The sequence below is a fragment of the Rattus norvegicus genome, chromosome 16, assembly GCF_021556685.1.
Source record: "Rattus norvegicus strain SHRSP/BbbUtx chromosome 16, alternate assembly SHRSP_T2T, whole genome shotgun sequence".
In the NCBI taxonomy this organism is placed as follows: domain Eukaryota; kingdom Metazoa; phylum Chordata; class Mammalia; order Rodentia; family Muridae; genus Rattus; species Rattus norvegicus.
Genome location: NC_141549.1, coordinates 21,172,636 through 21,190,243, shown reverse-complemented (window position 1 = coordinate 21,190,243; position 17,608 = coordinate 21,172,636). Strand labels below are relative to the sequence as shown.

The following is a 17,608-nucleotide window of genomic DNA, read 5'->3' as shown; positions in this document are numbered from 1 at the left end:
CTCCCTTGGGGAAATTCCAGAAGGAATTGAAAGATCTGAAGGTTCTTGCCACCCCATAAGAATACCAAGGCCTACCATCCAGAGCTTCCAGGGACTAAACCACTACCCAAACACCATACATGGACTGACCCAGGACTCCAAATGCATATGTTGCAGAGTTGGAATATCATTTCTTAGGCACCAGTGGAAGGGGAAGTCCTTGGTCCTGCCAAGGTTGGACCCCAGAGCGGGGGAATGTCTGGGGGTGTAGAACGGGAGAATGAATGGGAGGGCCTCAGTTATGGTGAAGGAGGAGGGGATAGGAGGCTTATGGATAGGAAAATAGGAAAGGAATGTACATCTGAAATGTAAATGAAGAAATATATCCCATCAAAAAAAAGAGAAGAAGAAGAAGAAGAAGAAGAAGAAGAACAAGAAGAAGAAGAAGAAGAAGAAGAAGAAGAAGAAGAAGAAGAAGAAGAAGAAGAAGAAGAAGAAGAAGAAGAAGAAGAACAATAACAAGAACAAGAACAAGAACAAGAACAAGAAGAACAAGAAGAACAAGAACAAGAAGAACAAGAAGAAGAAGAAGAAGAAGAAGAAGAAGAAGAACAAGAAGAAGAAGAAGAAGAAGAAGAAGAAGAAGAAGAAGAAGAAGAACAAGAACAAGAAGAAGAAGAACAAGAAGAAGAAGAAGAAGAAGAAGAAGAAGAAGAAGAAGAAGAAGAAGAAGAAGAAGAAGAAGAAGAACAAGAACAAGAACAAGAACAAGAACAAGAAGAACAAGAAGAAGAAGAACAAGAAGAAGAAGAACAAGAAGAAGAAGAACAAGAAGAAGAAGAACAAGAAGAAGAACAAGAAGAAGAACAAGAAGAAGAACAAGAAGAAGAACAAGAAGAAGAACAAGAAGAAGAACTAGAAGAAGAACAAGAAGAAGAAGAAGAAGAAGAAGAAGAAGAAGAAGAAGAAGAAGAAGAAGAAGAAGAAGAAGAAGAAGAAGAAGAAGAAGAAGAAGAAGAAAATGGACTGGAGGAGCTGAAGGGGTTTCATCCCCATAAGATTAATTACAACATCAACCATTCAGACCCTCCAGAGCTCCCAAAGACTAAACCAGCAACCAAAGAGAAGCTTGACACCCGTGTGTTGCTTTTCTAGGTATCACACTATTTATTTACTGACTAACTCATTTATGAGATTTTGCTTTCTTTGTTTGTTTTGAATACGGGCACTGTAGGATAGGCTGGAAGCCTCCAACAGGGCTTCTAGCTGACCCTCTTGACACACTAAACCTGTCTAGCTCCACATGGCTCCTGGCACTTAGAGAACCTTAATTAGTCCAGTAATGCCACTGTGTGCTCACAGTTAGTGAATGATTCGAAATTGACAACAATGTCTGTGGAGCCTGTTAAATTACAACAGTCAACACAAATCTAAGTAATCTTCCATCCAATAAAATCTATAATATATGTAAAGTAAAAAGTGAGGGCTAGCCTTCATTTTAAAATTCTTGGATTGATCAGGAATTCAAGGCCCATACCTAAACATAGTAAAAACAATATACAGCAAACTAGTGGCCAATATCAAACTAAATGGAGAAAACCTTGAAGAATTAGCACTAAAGTCCACGGCCTTCCTCTATTCAAAGGATAAACAGGCTCAGAAAGGAATTAGGGAAATGACACCCTTCACAACAGTAACAAATGATATAAAATACCTCGCTGTGACTCTAATCAAACAAGTGAATGATCTCTTTGACAAGAACTTTAAATTTCTAAAGAAAGAACTTGAACAAGATCTCATAAGATGGAAAGATTTCCCATGCTCACATATTGGCAGGATTAAAATTGTAAAAATGGAAATCTGACCAAAAGCAATCTAAGATTCAATGTAATTCCCATGAAAGTTCCAACTCTATTCCTCATTTAGGTAGAAAGAGGAATGTGCAGATTCATTTGGAATAATAAAAAATCCAGGGTAGTGAGAACTGTCCTCAAAAATAAAAGAACTTCTGGGAGACGCACCATCCCAGGCGTCAGGCTGTATTACATATCAATAGTGATAAAAACTGCATGGTTTGGTACACAGACAGGCAGGTTGATCAAGGGAGTAGAATTGGAGACAGAGAAATGAACCCACACAACTTTGGTCACTTGATGTTTGACAAAGACACTGAAATCATCCAGTGGAAAAAAGACAGCATTTCCAGCAAATGCTGTTGAATCAACTGGCAGTCAGCATGTAGAATGCAAATCAAACTTTTCTTGTCACCCTGTACACAGCTAAAGTCCACGTGAATTGAGGATCTCCACATAGAAGCAGATACACTCAAAATAATAAAAGGAAAATTGGGGAAGAGCCTGGACCACATGGGCACTGGGGAAATTTTCCTGAATAGAACACCAATAGCTTAGGCTCCAATTTCAAGTATCAAAAAATGAGACCTCAAAAAATTGCAAAGATTATGCAAGGAAAAGGACACTGTCATTAGGACAAAATGGAAACTAACAAATTAGAAAAAGATCTTTACAACTCCTACATCTGATAGAAGGCTAATATGCAACGTATACAAAGAAATCTATGTTTAGACTCCAGAGAATCAAATAGCTCTATTACAAAATGAGGAGGTGCAAACTTAAATAAAGAATTCTAAACTGAGGAATATCAAATGTCCCAGAAACTCCTAAGGAACTATTGAATATCCTTAATCATCAGGGAAATGTAAATCAAGAAAATGAAGAGATTCCACCTCACACCAGTAGAATGACTAAGAACAAAATCTCAGGTGACAACAGATGTTGGTGAGGATGTGGAGAAAGAGGAACACTCCTCCTTGTAGGTGGGAGAGCAAGCTGGTACAACTCTAGAAATTACTTAGCATGTTCCTCAGAAAATTGGGCATAGTACTACCTGAGGACCCAGCTATACCCCATCCTGGGCATACATCTAAAAGGGGCTCCAACATATAACAAAGACACATGCTCAAATTATGATCATAGCACCCTTTTTGTAATTGCCTGGAACTGGAAAGAACCCAGATGTCCCTCCATGTACAAAGTACACATTGACACACTCATGTCTTCAGGTCATATGTAGCAGAGGATGACATTTTTGGGAACCAATGAGAGGAGAAGCCCTTGGTCTTGCCAAGGCTCCACCTCCCAGTGTAAGGGAATGCTAAGACAGGGAGGTGGGAAGGGGTGAGTGGATGGGTGGGAAAACACCCTAATAGAAGAGGGGGAGGGGCAAGGTGATAGGCGGTTCATGGATGGGAAACTAGGAAAGGGGATAACATTTGAAATGGGAACCAAAAATATCAAATAAAAATCCCCCCACCCCCAGAATAGGGAGGCTAAGTTTAGAATAGACGCAGAAGGAACATCCATTCAGAGCCTGCCCCACATGTGGCCCATACATATACAGCCACCAAACTAGATAAGATGGATGAAGCAAAGAAGTGCAGGCTGACAGGAACCAGATGTAGATCTCTCCTGAGAAACACAGCCAGAATACAGCAAATACATAAGTGGATGCCAGCAGCGAACCACTGAACTGAGAACGGGACCACCGTTGAAGGAATCAGAGAAAGGATTGAAAGAGCTTGAAGGGGCTCAAGACCCCATATGTACAACAATGCCAAGCAACCTGAGCTTCCAGGGACTAAGCCACTACCCAAAGACTGTACATGGACTGACCCTGGGCTCCAACATCATAGGTAGCAATGAATAGCCTAGTAAGGTCATCAGTGGAAGGGGAAGCCATTGGTCCTGCCAAGGCTGGACCCTTAAATAATGGGATTCTTGGGGTGAGTTAATGGGTGGAGAATGGGGAGGGGAACACCCATATAGAAGAGGAGGAGGACGGGTTCGGGGGATGTTGGCCTGGAAACCGGGAAAGGGAATAACAATTGAAATGTAAATAAGATACATCCCATTTAATATTGACCGAGAAAATAAAAGAAAAGGAAAAAATCGCCCCCCCCCAGAAAAATAATGAAGCGCTTTTGCGGTTGGTAAACCTCACTTGGTAAAACATTTGCCCTGAAAACCCGACTGTAGATGTGGGGATAAGGGGAGCCCCAAGGCTTACTTGCCTGCAAGTGTGAATATCAATGTGCTCCAAGATAGTAAATCAATCACACGAGGGACGTGGCTGGGTGAGGTTTGTCTCTAGAACAGAGGGACCAGGGGTGGAACCCACAGGGAGGCCTGATGGCCTGAGTTCAGTCCTCAGAAGCCAGAACAGAACCATCAGTTAGCTCTGTCCTCTGACCACTACACACTTAGCTCCACATGTGTGGGGCACTGGAAAGTGAGAGAAAGACAATGGCAATCTCTAACCTTCACATGTATATCAGTGCAAAATCAACAGAACAGAAGGTCCTCACTCACCTTCTGTGAGGGGGACATGGTCACAGTTCCTGTTCAAAATGTCTTTTATCCATTAGCAAACAGGTAATGTTGATCTAATATTCATTATTGATATTGCCCTAAAGTTGACAATTTGTCTTATGATAAATTTTCGAGTGCTGTCTATTATAATTAATGCTCTATATATTAATAAAGTCTTCATAGAATCAGGGGTTATGGAGGGGGAATGGGGATAACATTTGAAATGTAAATACATAAAATATCCAATAAAAAAGAAAAAAGAACAAAAATAGGAAAAACAAAAAGAAAATCTACATGGGGGCATGGCAGTGACCAGCTCTAGTTTTGGTTTGAATAACACTCAGTTCTGATTGCTAGAACACACAGGGCAGCTCACAACTGTTTATGGCTGCAGCCCCAGGGGAACCAGCACCATGTTCTACCACACATGGTACACAGAAAATACATAGAGGTAAAACGATTGTGTGTGTGTGTGTGTGTGTGTGTGTGTGTGTGTGTGTGTGTTTGCCCGCGTGCATGTGTGTCTGTATCTGTGTGCCTTTTTGTATGTTTACACAACTTAAGTTATACATAAAAATAAAATTAGGTAGTTTCATTAAGGCCTAGGACCTGCTGTCACACAGGGTGGAGGTCTCATATGACTAAGAGCATTCAGCAGGTATAGACTCAGGAGTCCCCAGGCTTGGGCTCTGTCTTCAAATCATGGGTCACCTGGTACCCATCATGAAAAGGATGCTTAGGGATCCTGAAGAGAGACAAGCAGCTAGGGAGAGCAGCAGAACGCCTTGACTTGCTGTTTGGCAAATGGTGCTGCAGAGACTTGTGAGATTGCCTGGGCTCTGTTAATGTTTTGGGGGTTTTACTTTGGTTTGGTGTTTTGAGCCAGGGTTTCTCTGTAGACCAGGCTGCCCACAAAGTGAGATTCTATCTCAGAAGTAGTAAGTTACCTTCCCAGAGACGGTGTCATCTGCTTCAGATGTCTTCTGTGAGCCCTTGTAGAATGGTTGCTGACTGATTTATGTGATGCTACAGAGCTGTTTGTAATGAGGCAGGAAAACAGGGGATGTATGTGAGGGCTGCCTTTGCTCCTTGTGTATCACAGGCCAAATCCTTCCTTCCTAAACTCCAGACTTGCGTGCTGCCCCTTTACCTCTTGAGCAGATGAAGTCCTTGTGGAGATGACCGCACCTCCATCCTGCAGTTGTTGGTTCTGACAGACAGCCCCGAGAGACCACAAAGCCTTTAAGGATCGGGCTTGTTCTGGAAGTCCGCTGATGTGGGGTTCACCCACACTGGACAGCCCAGACAGAGCAAGTCTCACATCCGCCATCTTGGTGAATGCCCACAACAGCTCCAGGAAGCAGAAGTACATGGATGGGGGGAGGAGTCCTCCAGCACTGGTTAGAATGGACAGTCTCAAAACGGCCAGGGAGGTAAACGCCCCAAGCATGTCCAGGATCGAGGCCACTTCTCTTTTCATCACCGAGAAGTCTCTGTGACCTCTGTCTCAGTACTTTTCTCCCTGACAGGATTTATTAATACATGTATGTTATTTTGTGGTTATTTATTTTTCCACTACTGTCAATGCCAGTCACCTTAAAAGGCAATCATTCACCTATTCCAAAAACACTGTGGGTTTATTCTACATTTCTCTCAGCGAACAAAAGCAAAAAGTGCCAAGTATAACAGTTTAATATTTGTCACCAAGTTAAAAAAACAAATGAAAAAAAAACATATATAAATACATATATATATATATACACATATATATTTTTATATATATATGCATGCATGCGCCAAGGGAATACATACGGAGCCAAAAACTAACAGAGGACACAAGGCTCCACCTAGACATCTTGTGTCACACAATTTCACCTCCAGTAACAGGAATGGGTAACAAACTGCTGAGTCATTAACCATAGGGTCCTATAGGAAGCCTCAACTGTCACAGGCTTGTGTCAAGACTATTGGTTGGTCTACACAATCTGATGTTCAGGACTGATTTCTGATGGTAACACTTCTGTCATCACAGTGGGAGAGGTTGAGCCGGGGTCTAGCTAGACTCTTCACCCTACTAACCAGAGTTCATAATACTGGAAGGTACCCTGTCTGCTACTGGAGGGCAAAGTTAATCCTCAATATCTGTCACCTACAAACCCTGCAACCTACAATGACACCTACGTGGAAGCCCAAAAGCATCTTCAAATCTAATTCCAGGTGATCTAGACCCCTCTTATGTCTTCACAGGCCCAGACATGCATGTAGTGCACCGACAGACACATGGGCAAAACTTTCACACATAGGAAATAAGCATAATGTTTCAATAATAATAGGTTCACAGGTATGTAGTAAACTTATGTGCTAAGTTCATTACTTACAAGCATACAATGTAGTAGTGGTTTCTTAGTATTTTATTAAAGTCATGCTCCCATCACCCTATTGTTTTAAAAACATTCTCATCTTTGACAGGAAACCCTGGGCCATTACAAGTTACTCTTTTTTACTCCACAGCCTACCCCCTATCAACTTTTTAGGCACCAGTTCCAACTATCCCTCTTTGATGATAAAAGTATGACCTTCAAATATAGAACCTTAAAACCAGGTTGTGTACAGCTCCAATGCCATTGCAATAGCCCATAATATGAATGGTTTTCTGAGGGGCCCTTTGATTAATGAGGAAACAAGCTGGTACCCAATCTAACTTCTGCTTTACGTTTCTCATTCTGTTAGTGTTTGTTGTTGCTGTTGTTGTTGCTGCTGCTGCTGCTGCAGTTGTTGTGTTTAATTGATTGATTTCTTTTTGTTGTCTTGTTTTTGAGGTGTTTGATTGATTTATTGATTGATTGATTGATTGATTGTGTGAGTGCGTGTATGTCCGTGTGTGTGTGTGTGTGTGTGTGTGTGTGTGTGTGTGTGTAGCATCCCTGGCTGTCCGATACCTAACTCTGTAGACCAGGCTGGTTTTAAACTCATGGAGAACTACATGTCTCAGCCTCTTGAGTGCTGGGATTAAAGGCATATGTCACCACCAACCAGTTCATTCTAGGTATTTAATAGAAATTAATGATCTAATATAAAAATAAAGCTTTTTGGTCATTAAAAATGCTATTTTCACTGAGTTTAGGGATTGTAATGTGTTTTCATGTTTTAGGATTATTATGAATACCTCTTGTCATTGCTAGATACTAGTCCATTGTATTGATATGCCACACTTTGTTTACCTATTCATCACGCTATACTTCTTGGGGTTCCTCCCTTTTGTCATTTATAAGTTCTGTACATATTCAGCTGCTTGAGGATGAACCATTTTATATTTATAGTTCCAACAGTAATATAGAAGGTTGCTATTTCTCAGTTCCTTTACAGTCTCACATGTGCCATACAAGTGCTCCACCACTGACCTACACACTCAGCATATGAATATATATATATATATCATTTTATTATACTATATGTTATATATAAATGAGAAACTTATAGGAGTATTTATAAAATGTATGTGTCAACTACACTCCAGTGCTCTGTGAACTGAGCTATCGAAGTCTCTTCAAAACAACTACAGAAAATACTTGCAAAGTAGGTTTTATACCAGGAAAGCAGGGATGGTTCAGTTACAAACACTCAACAAGTCATCCGCCATATAAACAAACTGAAAGAAAAAATCAGCAATTGATGACAGAGTGGAGACTGAGGGAATAGACAGTTAATTACTAGCCAAACTTGATACCCATCCGTGGGCAAGCACCAATCCTTGACATTTCATAATACTCTATAACAGAGTATTTTATAACAATTATAACAATTACAGACAAGTGTTTAGCATGGCTGTCCTCTGAGAGGCTCCACTGAACAGCTTACTCAGACAGATGCAGACATCCACAGCTAAACACTGGGTAGAACTTAAGGACTCATATACAAGATTCAGAAGAAGGATTGCAGCCCTCAAGGGGAATGAAACTCCATAGGCCGTCCAGCAGAGTTAACTAAACTTGACACTTTGGGCTCTCAGCATCTGAACCACCAGCAAAAGAACATACAGGGGTTGGAGACAGGCCTCCCAGTACATGTGTAGAAGATATGCAGCTCGATATTCATGTGTGGCCTGAGCAACTGGAGCAGGGGCTGGACCAAAAGTTGTTGCTTTTCTGGTTGGTATGTTCTTCTAGCTAGGTATCTAGCTGGAAATCTCTGGAGAAAGGTCTTGAAATCCATTGCCCATGCTGACCTTTTACTGTTGAGATTTTAGACATCTTTATATATTTTGGACAAAAAATTGCTATAAGCCTATACCTTTACATAAACTTCTGGAAATATTTCAAACAGCAGGAAAAACACACTGACTTCTTCTGGACACAAATGAATTAAAAAAAATCAGGAACTTGAGTGTCAGGCCCTGGTGTCTTATACAATTATTTATTGTACTAAAAATTATTTACTTCCCTTAAAATGTTGTGCTTGTCTTCACAGTTCGAGAGCTGCCTTCCATGTGTGAAGCAAACTCGCACTGCCTCTAAAGTACTTGCACATCCTTACGTGTTCCTTAATATTGTCTAAGATTTGATGTACTTAGAAAGTGACAGATATATTAGAAATGCTTCTGCTTTTTAAATGAAAAGAATGTCAATGGGAAGAAATTTGTAGGAAAGCAACCATTGAGATGACACAGCACCTAAGTTCATTTTCCATTCAAGCCTGATGACCTGCAATCTTGGTAGGAGGATCAAACCAATTCTAAGACATTGCAGTCTCACCTCTACATATGGACTTTGTCACTTACACACACACACACACACACACACACACACACACACACACTCAGAGAGAGAGAGGGAGAGAGGGGGAGAGAGAGAGAGAGAGAGAGAGAGAGAGAGAGAGAGAGAGAGAGAGAGAGAGAGAGGGGAGGGGCAGAGATTACTGCCTTGTTCACATGATTTGCTCAACCTGTTTTCTTTTTTTTTTTATTTTTCCGGAGCTGGGGACCGAACCCAGGGCCTTGCGCTTCCTAGGCAAGCGCTCTACCACTGAGCTAAATCCCCAGCCCCTCAACCTGTTTTCTTATACAACTGAGGCCCATCCACCCAGAAGTACCAACATCTAGTATCACCACCTACAATTACAGGGGACATTCTACCTTAACCACAGAAAATGACCCACAGACTTCCTTCAAGACAATGTGATGGAGAAGATACCTCTACTCTGATTTAGTCTTCCCAGATTATATGTAGATTTATGGAAAGTTCATTAAAATCAAGCAGCACAACATCCTCCAAGGCTCAGGTACTGTTGTGGAAGAGGGAGTCAGAAAAGATATAAGGACAAAATGTGGGTAGACGTGCTGTGAAACTAGGTCTTCTGGATGTGACAAAGTAATGACAGTCATGAATATAATAAGGGTGATTTCCTCAAAACGCCCTACACGAGAATGGAGCATCACCATCATCTCAGGTATTTGGAATGGCTCATAAAGTCACCATTAATGGCCACTTGTGGAGGGAGCAGAATAAACGTTTTACAAAAATAAAGAAAGAAAAAAAGGAAAGAAAGGAGGAAGGAAAGGAAAGAACGAAAATTCAGAGAAGCCACATTTCAACTGTCTTCTCTTTGCCAACTAATAACACATGACTTGATAATATGAGAAGTAAGAGTAGGGTTAAAGATTGTTTTCCCTTGAAAATACACTAAAAAGCTACTGATGCAATAAAAATTTTAAAATGCAAGACTTTCACTTTGAACATTTTAATGGGAAACTCTTACAATTAAGAGGCAAGCAGTTTAATTCAAAACACATATGCTAAGTCCCTTGGACAAACAATACAGTCTGTGACACCAAGGTGTTCTATTTAGCAACTTTATGATATATCCTCACAAATCAGAGGGACAGGCAATGTACACTCCCTTCACATATTAAGTGCATGTAGTATATATCGGGAAGAGATTTAACTGAAAGACAGAGTTAGAGGTCAGTGTTTGGTCAAACTATAGGCTCTATGGTGGAGGGTTACAGTGAAGACAGCACAAACCAGAAACCTAGAAGCACTACATACAAACAGCTAAAGGCAAGAAGGCACATGTGTGATGGGAAGCTACAAAGGAGTGGACTGAGAGTCTCTGAGAGATTAAAATGAATACTGAACAGTGGCCTGATTGATAAGGTTGGCTTAGTGCAGGCTGTGGACACTGACAACTAACCCAAAGGAAGGGCTAAGTCCTGAGGAAGCAGTGCATGAGCCTAAGTGGTATCTGATTTTGTGCAAAGGGGGACAGAGCTGCCATCTCAACAATGCAACACATTGACCTCTGTTGAAACCCTGGGCAGATAGTTACATGGTTACACATCTGGGTCCATTGATCTCCTTGGACTGTTTTTCTCACAATGCTCTGCTGCCTTTCCTTTACAACTTTATAACATGTGAAGACCTGACTCCATAAAATACCATTTCTCCAATTGTCATCTGATGTTCATGATGTCACTTATCTCTGAAAAAATTTAATTCAATTGGATATATATATATATAGTCATTCTTGTTACTGGCCTGCTACCTGCCTAATCACGAAAAAGCAGAAGAAATGAGTCATTTTCAGGATAATGTGGTCTCACAGAGACATGGATTCTCCTTGATCGGGGGTCAAGTCTCCTGGATTGTGTCATCTGGTAAGTGCGTGAGAAGTATTTGTTCTTTTCACACATAAAATCCTGTTCACCAAAATCAGTGAGTGCACAGTGCACCCTTCAGGTGCAGACCTGACCTATTAGACTGAGAATAAATTTTAACAAACATCCATGCTCAGTGGAATCCAAACATCACATCTGTCCTCCCAAGTGGAGGATATTTATACTCATTAAATTGCAAGATATTACTAAAATACCTAAATACTGAAGGGAAACCCAGGGTGGCTGGTGCCATTGTGCCGTCCTTAGGTGATGCTCCCACAGGTCCTCTGAATGCACGAAAGGGAAAGTACTGACCTCTACCTTCATCCACTCAGCAATTCCTTGTTTGAATCCTATTGACTTCTTAGTATTACTTCTCAGATTCCATGTTGTTTTTTCTTCTCTTTTACTAGGGACTTGGTATTATGTCTGTAAGTCACTCACTACAGTAATCTATCACCCCAATCTCTTAGAATCTCTACATTTATTTGCTATAGAGATAATGAAGTCTTGAGGGAGAGATGTAAAGAAGTCATCCCATTTAAAATGGAGTTACCACCTTCTCTGTACACTTTCCAGGTTGGGGTCTCTGTGTTAGTGTCTATAGCCTACAAGAAGATGATGCTTTTCTAATGAGGGTTCCAAACACAGATCTATAGCTATGACAGTCATTTCATTGATACGGATAAGAGTACTGAGTTTTCCTCTTGGCTCAGGACATATCTACTCTTAGGATTTTGGCTGCTTTAGCAGTTTCAGGCCTGGCTTCCATCACATAGAGTGTGTCTGAAATAGAATCAGGAAAGAGAATTATTTCCATAATATGTGTTCCACTACTGTACCAGAACATCTTACGAGCCAGTAACTGGTTTACTTTGCAGTATTTGTAGCTTTGGGATAACCATGTTTGCATTTCTGTTCTGAAATCATGCAGACTACTTTACGTATCATGAATGCTACTTGGTAGGTGTGAAGCTTAATAGATAAGGTTTATCTTGGTTTGTATTGTAAATATACTTATTTTTATAAGAATCTATTAAGATTTTTACGAATGGCAGAGGCATCATATTCAGTCAAATGATGATGATCATTGATTTATGCCATGTTTTAATTTTCAGGAGGTATGATTTATGAATGGTTGCTTTTATTCTCTGTGCTATAGGACTAATGTTCAGGAAGTACCATTCTGTACAGTAAAGTCAAACATATTTCCTATTTTCTCATCTGCCACATTTGTTGTGTGAAGTATTATGCAGATCCGTGTGTATGTGATGTATGTGGCATTGACTTCTGTGCTTGGTGTAGAAATGGACTAAGTTTCTGTCTTCTGCATGCAGTTATCTCTATGGATCAGTGTAATTTGATAAAGTGCTGTCAATTCCCCATATACTGTGGATGTTTTCTTTATTTTTATTTTGATTTTTTAAATTTATTTATTTATTTATACTTTTCTTCATACCCTTCTCCAAATTTTGGCTTCATATTTCCTACTATAAATATTTTTGTTCCCCCTTCTAAGAAATACTGACACATAGACATTTTGGTTGTCCTTATTCTTGAGCTTTATGTGATCTGTGGATTGCACCTTGGCTCATCTGAGCTTCAGGGCTACTATTCACTTATCAGTGAGTGCACACCATCTGTGTTATTTTCTGATAGGGTCACCTCACTCAAGATGATATTTTCTAGTTCCATCCTTTTGCCTATGAATTTCATGAAGTCATTGTCTTTTTAATAGCAGAGTAGTACTGCGTTTGTGTAATTGTACCACATTCTCTGTATCCATTCTTTTGTTGATGGACTTCTGGGTTCTTTCCAGATTCTAGCTATTAAAAATAAGGCTTCTATGGACTTACTGGAGCATGTTTGTCTGTTATATGTTGGAGCATCTATTGATTCTATGCCCAGGAATGAGTATACCTGGGTCCTCAGGTAGTAATATGTCCAATTTTCTGAGGAAACTCCCAACTGATTTCCAGAGCAGTTGTACTGGCTTGCTATCCAAGTAACAGTGGAGGAGTGTTCCTCTTTCTCCACATCCTTGCCAGCATCTGTCATCACCTGAGTTTTTGTTCTTAGCCATGCTGAGGAGTGTGAGGAGGAATCTCAGCTTTGTTTTGATTTGCATTCCCCTGATGACTAAGGTTGTTGAACATTTCTATAGGTACTTCACAGCCATTCAATATTCCTCAGCTTAGGACTTTAGTTGTGTGAACAGACACCATGGACAATGCAACTCTTAAAAGGAAACCATTTCATTAGGGCTGGTTTACAGCCTCAGAGGTTCAGACCTGTTATCATCACAGCAGGATCACTGCAGCCACCAATCAGACATGGTGAAGGAGGATCTGAGAGCTGTAGATCTTCATCTGGATGGTCCTACAGAATACTGCCTTCTAGGCAGCTAGGATGAGTGTGTTAAACCCCTTACACACAGTCGCACACCTACTCCAACAGGGCCACACCTACTACAACAGGACCATGCTTCTAATAGTGCCACCCCTGAGCCAAGGAAATATAAACCATCACATCCAACTCCACCATATTAATCCTTCTGACCTAGGAGCGTGGGGCCTTTCCATGTTACTGTATCTTCTTCTGTTAATTTACATTAAGTTTAGAGTTTTTAACTGTACAAGTCATTCAATTCCTTGGTTATATTTAGTCTATAATATCTGTGAGAATCTGTTAGTTTGCTTATTTGCAGAGTGTGCTGGGTATTTGGATTTAGGAAACTAACTTGGTTTTATGCATTGCTTTTCTTCTAATACAATGCTGAACAATTGAATAGCTGCAGGGGAATTTTGGTGGAGGCTTTAGAGTCTTTTGTGTATATCAACCACCCAGGCCTAAATAAAGTGACATTGGCTTCATTCTTTCAAGGGTGTACATCTATCTCATTCACTTGTGCTCTTATTCTAGCTAAGACTTCAATGATTTTATTGAACAGGGGAAGATCAAATATACTTTTCACATTTCTGATTTCTGATTTAGTGTGAATGCTTGGGCATATATATTTTAGAATGATATTTGCTGTGTACCATTCTTATCTTGTCTTTATTATATTGAACTGTATCCTGGGTCTGATGGTTTATATGTGTGAAGCCCAGGGAATAGCAATATTCCAAGTTGTGACCATGTTGGAATGTGTGTCACTGAGGTGTAGGCTTTAGGACCCTGATCCTAGCTGCATGGGAGTCAGTCTTAAACTAACAGCCTTCACATAAAGATGTAGTCTCTCAGCTCCTCCTGCACCATGTCTCCCTGGATGCCACCATACCCCTACCTTGATGATAATCAAGTGAACCTCTGAACACATAAACCAGCCCCAATTAAACGTTGTCCTTCATAAGATTTGTCTTGGTCATGGTGTCTATTCACAGCAGTAATACCCTAACTAGGACACTGGGTATCCCTATTCTCTCAAGGATGTCTTTCAATACTAACGTTGAATAATTTCAAAACCATTTTACCTCTCCTCAGTTGGTCATATAGACTCTGACTTTAATAATGCAATAAATAATATTTAATCCTCTAGATAGACAAGATCTTATCTGCATCTCTAGGATCATGAGAGCTTTATAATGGTGAATTATCATTTTGATGTAGATATGAATAATTTCTTAAAGGGTTATACTGACAATTTTACATCTACAAAGATCCAAAGAATTTTTAATTAGTAAATAAATTAATCAATTCTACACTCTAGATATTATTCCCCTCCTGGCCCATTCCCCAAGAATTCTGGATCCCATAACCCCCCGCCAATTCTACTGGGGATATCCACACCCACAAAACGTCTAAACTTCCTGGGGCCTCCAATCTCTTGAGGATTAGTGGCATCTTCTGTGACAGAAGCCTGACCAAGGGGTCCTCTGCTATATATTACATATACTTTTGTTTTATTTTTAATATTTTTATTCACTTTATATCTCAATCATTGCCCCCTCTGAGACCATCCTAACACCATTCTTCCTTCCATCCCACCTCTCCTCCTCCTCTAAGAGGTTGAACTCCCCAGCCCCGTGAGTATTCCCCCACCTTGCCACATCAAGAAACAGCAGGATTACGTTCATCCACTCCTACTGAGTCTAGAAAAAGTATCAGATTTCACAGACAAGAAAAGGCTTTAAAAAGAGCTCCCACCCCACTTTTAGCACTGGAAATAAAGTGTGAGCTGCACATCTTCAACAAATGTGTGTCAGACAAGGTCTGCTTCATGTACTACATTGTTCAGTCTCTGAGAGGTCCCAAAGGTTCAGTTTAGATGACTCTGTTGGTATTCTGTGTAGTTGATGTTCTGTTCCAGGCCCTCACTCATTCCCCTAAATCTCCCATAAGAGTCTGTAGGCATGATACAATGTTTCACTATGGGTTTCTGAATCTGTTTCAGTCAGCTGCTAGGTAGAACCTGTCAGCGGAGGATTCAGTGATTCCTTTGTCTTCTAGTATAACAAAGTATCATTAATATTGTCAGGAACTTGTACTTGCCTGTGGATGGGTCTAAACTTAGGACCTTTATAGGTTGTCCATTCCCATAGTCTCTGCTCCACATTTCTCTCTGCATTTCTTGTAGGAAGGATAAACTTGGGGTCAAAAGTTTTGTGTCTTCTTGTGGGTTGTTGTCCTTATATTCCCACTGGAGTTCCTGTGTGGCTACAGAAGTGGCATCTTCAGTTTCCATATCCCCACTGCCAGGAGTATCAGCTAATGTCACCACTATTTACCGTGGGAAATGTCCCACTCCAGGTGTCTGGTATATCCTCAAGATGTTCCCACCTTCCGCACCCCCCAACTCTGTCTCTCTCTGCCTCTGTCTGTCTCTCTCTGTCTCTCTGTCTCTGTCTCTCTCTGTCTGTCTCTCTGTCTCTCTGTCTCTCTGTCTCTCTGTCTCTCTGTCTCTCTGTCTCTCTCTCTCTCTCTCTCTCTCTCTCTCTCTCTCTTATTCTCTCTCTCTCTCTCTCCCTCTCTCCAGCTATAGGTTTTCATTTACACTTCTGGTTCTCCAGCCCTCTCTTCTGTCTCTCCTCAAACTTCATACTCAACTCATTCCCTATTCCTCTTCCTATCCCTCTCTTACTCAGTTCTCTCCCTACATATTTCTCCTATGACTATTTTATTCCCCCTCCTAAGTGAGAATCAGGTATTTTATATTGAGCTTTCCTTCATATTCAGTATCTTTCTGTATATACGGTATATTATGATTACACTGTAATTTTGACTAATAAGCACTTATATGTCAGTACATTAAATGCATGTTTTTGGGTGTGGGTTACCTAACTCAGGATGATATTCTCAATTTCCACCTATTTGCTTGCAAAATTCAAGATGTCTTTGTTTTTCATAGCTGAATAGTATTCTACAGTGCAAATGTACCACATTATTTTTTATCCATCCTTGTTTTAGGGGCAATTGAATTGTTTCTAGTTTATGGGTATTATGAACAAAGCTACTATGATCATAGTTGAGCAAGTTTCCCTGTTGTATAGTAGGTAACCGTTTGTGTAAATGCCTAGGAGTGGTATAGCTATGTCTTGAGGTAAAATTATTTTGAGTATTCAGAGAAAATGCCAAATTAATTTTCCAAATTGATTGTACAAATTTCTACTCCAGCAACAATGAAAACATCTTTTCTGTGCTCCACATCCTTACCAGCATGTACTATCACTTGAAATTATGGACTTAGCCTTTCTAACAGTGTATATGAAATCTCAGCATCATTTTGATTCTCATTTCAAAGATGGTTAAGGACTTTGAAGATTTCTTTAAGTGCTTCTTGGCCATTTGAAATTCCTTTGTTGAGAATTCTCTGCTTATCTTTGTACCCCAATTTTAATTGATAAACCCAGGGACCCGAAAGCCTGACCTGGGAGGGCTTAAGAAGTAGTGCTCTCTTGAAGAGCTCCAACTGCCATGGACAAAAACAAAGCAAAATTACACCATAAAATAGGGAAAATCAATGTGGGGCTTAGAGGAATGACTCAATATTGATAAGGGTTGGTTGCATTTTCCAACAACCTATTTCTATTCTCAGAATCATCCAGTGCCTAAGAGCACTTACATCTCTGGGACCTGAACCTCTCTTCTGGACACTATAGGTGCAACATAGGTGGTAAAAACAGACACCCATGGGTAAGTATGTGTTATTTTGATATTTGACCTGTATAGATACTTAGCATGTATTTCTGTGCACCAAATGAATGTAGTGTCTGTAGCATCCAGAATAGAATTCCACATCCCCTTCAAACTGTAGTTACACACAGTTGAAGGCCAAAATGTACAGCTGCATATTAGACTCAGGTCTCCTAGAAGTGCAGTTAGCCACTGCTCTTAACGACTGAGCCATATCTCTAGACCTAAAAATATTCCAAAGGATAAAATACTATAGAATCAATTTTTAAAGTGCACTGAAAATCTCAGAGTTGCAACAGAGTGTAGGGGGATGCAATTGTTGCAACCAAAGTAACAACAAAGAAGTTCTAGACTCATAAACAGTGAATTTAGAAGGAGAGAACTATTTTCTTGATCAGTAAGCATGAAAGAGTAGGAATTAGGTGGACCTCGCTCTCCTACAGGATTAAGAATGGAA

General features: G+C 40.3%; 1 long non-coding RNA gene across 1 annotated transcript in view; it reads left to right on the top strand.

Annotated features, from left to right (window-relative positions):
* LOC148000447 (uncharacterized) overlaps nucleotides 1–17,608 on the top strand; it is a 103,363-nt gene that overhangs the window by 42,640 nt on the left and 43,115 nt on the right. Inside the window, exon 2 of the long non-coding RNA XR_015639721.1 lies at nucleotides 17,054–17,151. This is a non-coding gene — a long non-coding RNA (uncharacterized LOC148000447). The remainder of the gene's footprint in view (nucleotides 1–17,053; nucleotides 17,152–17,608) is intronic.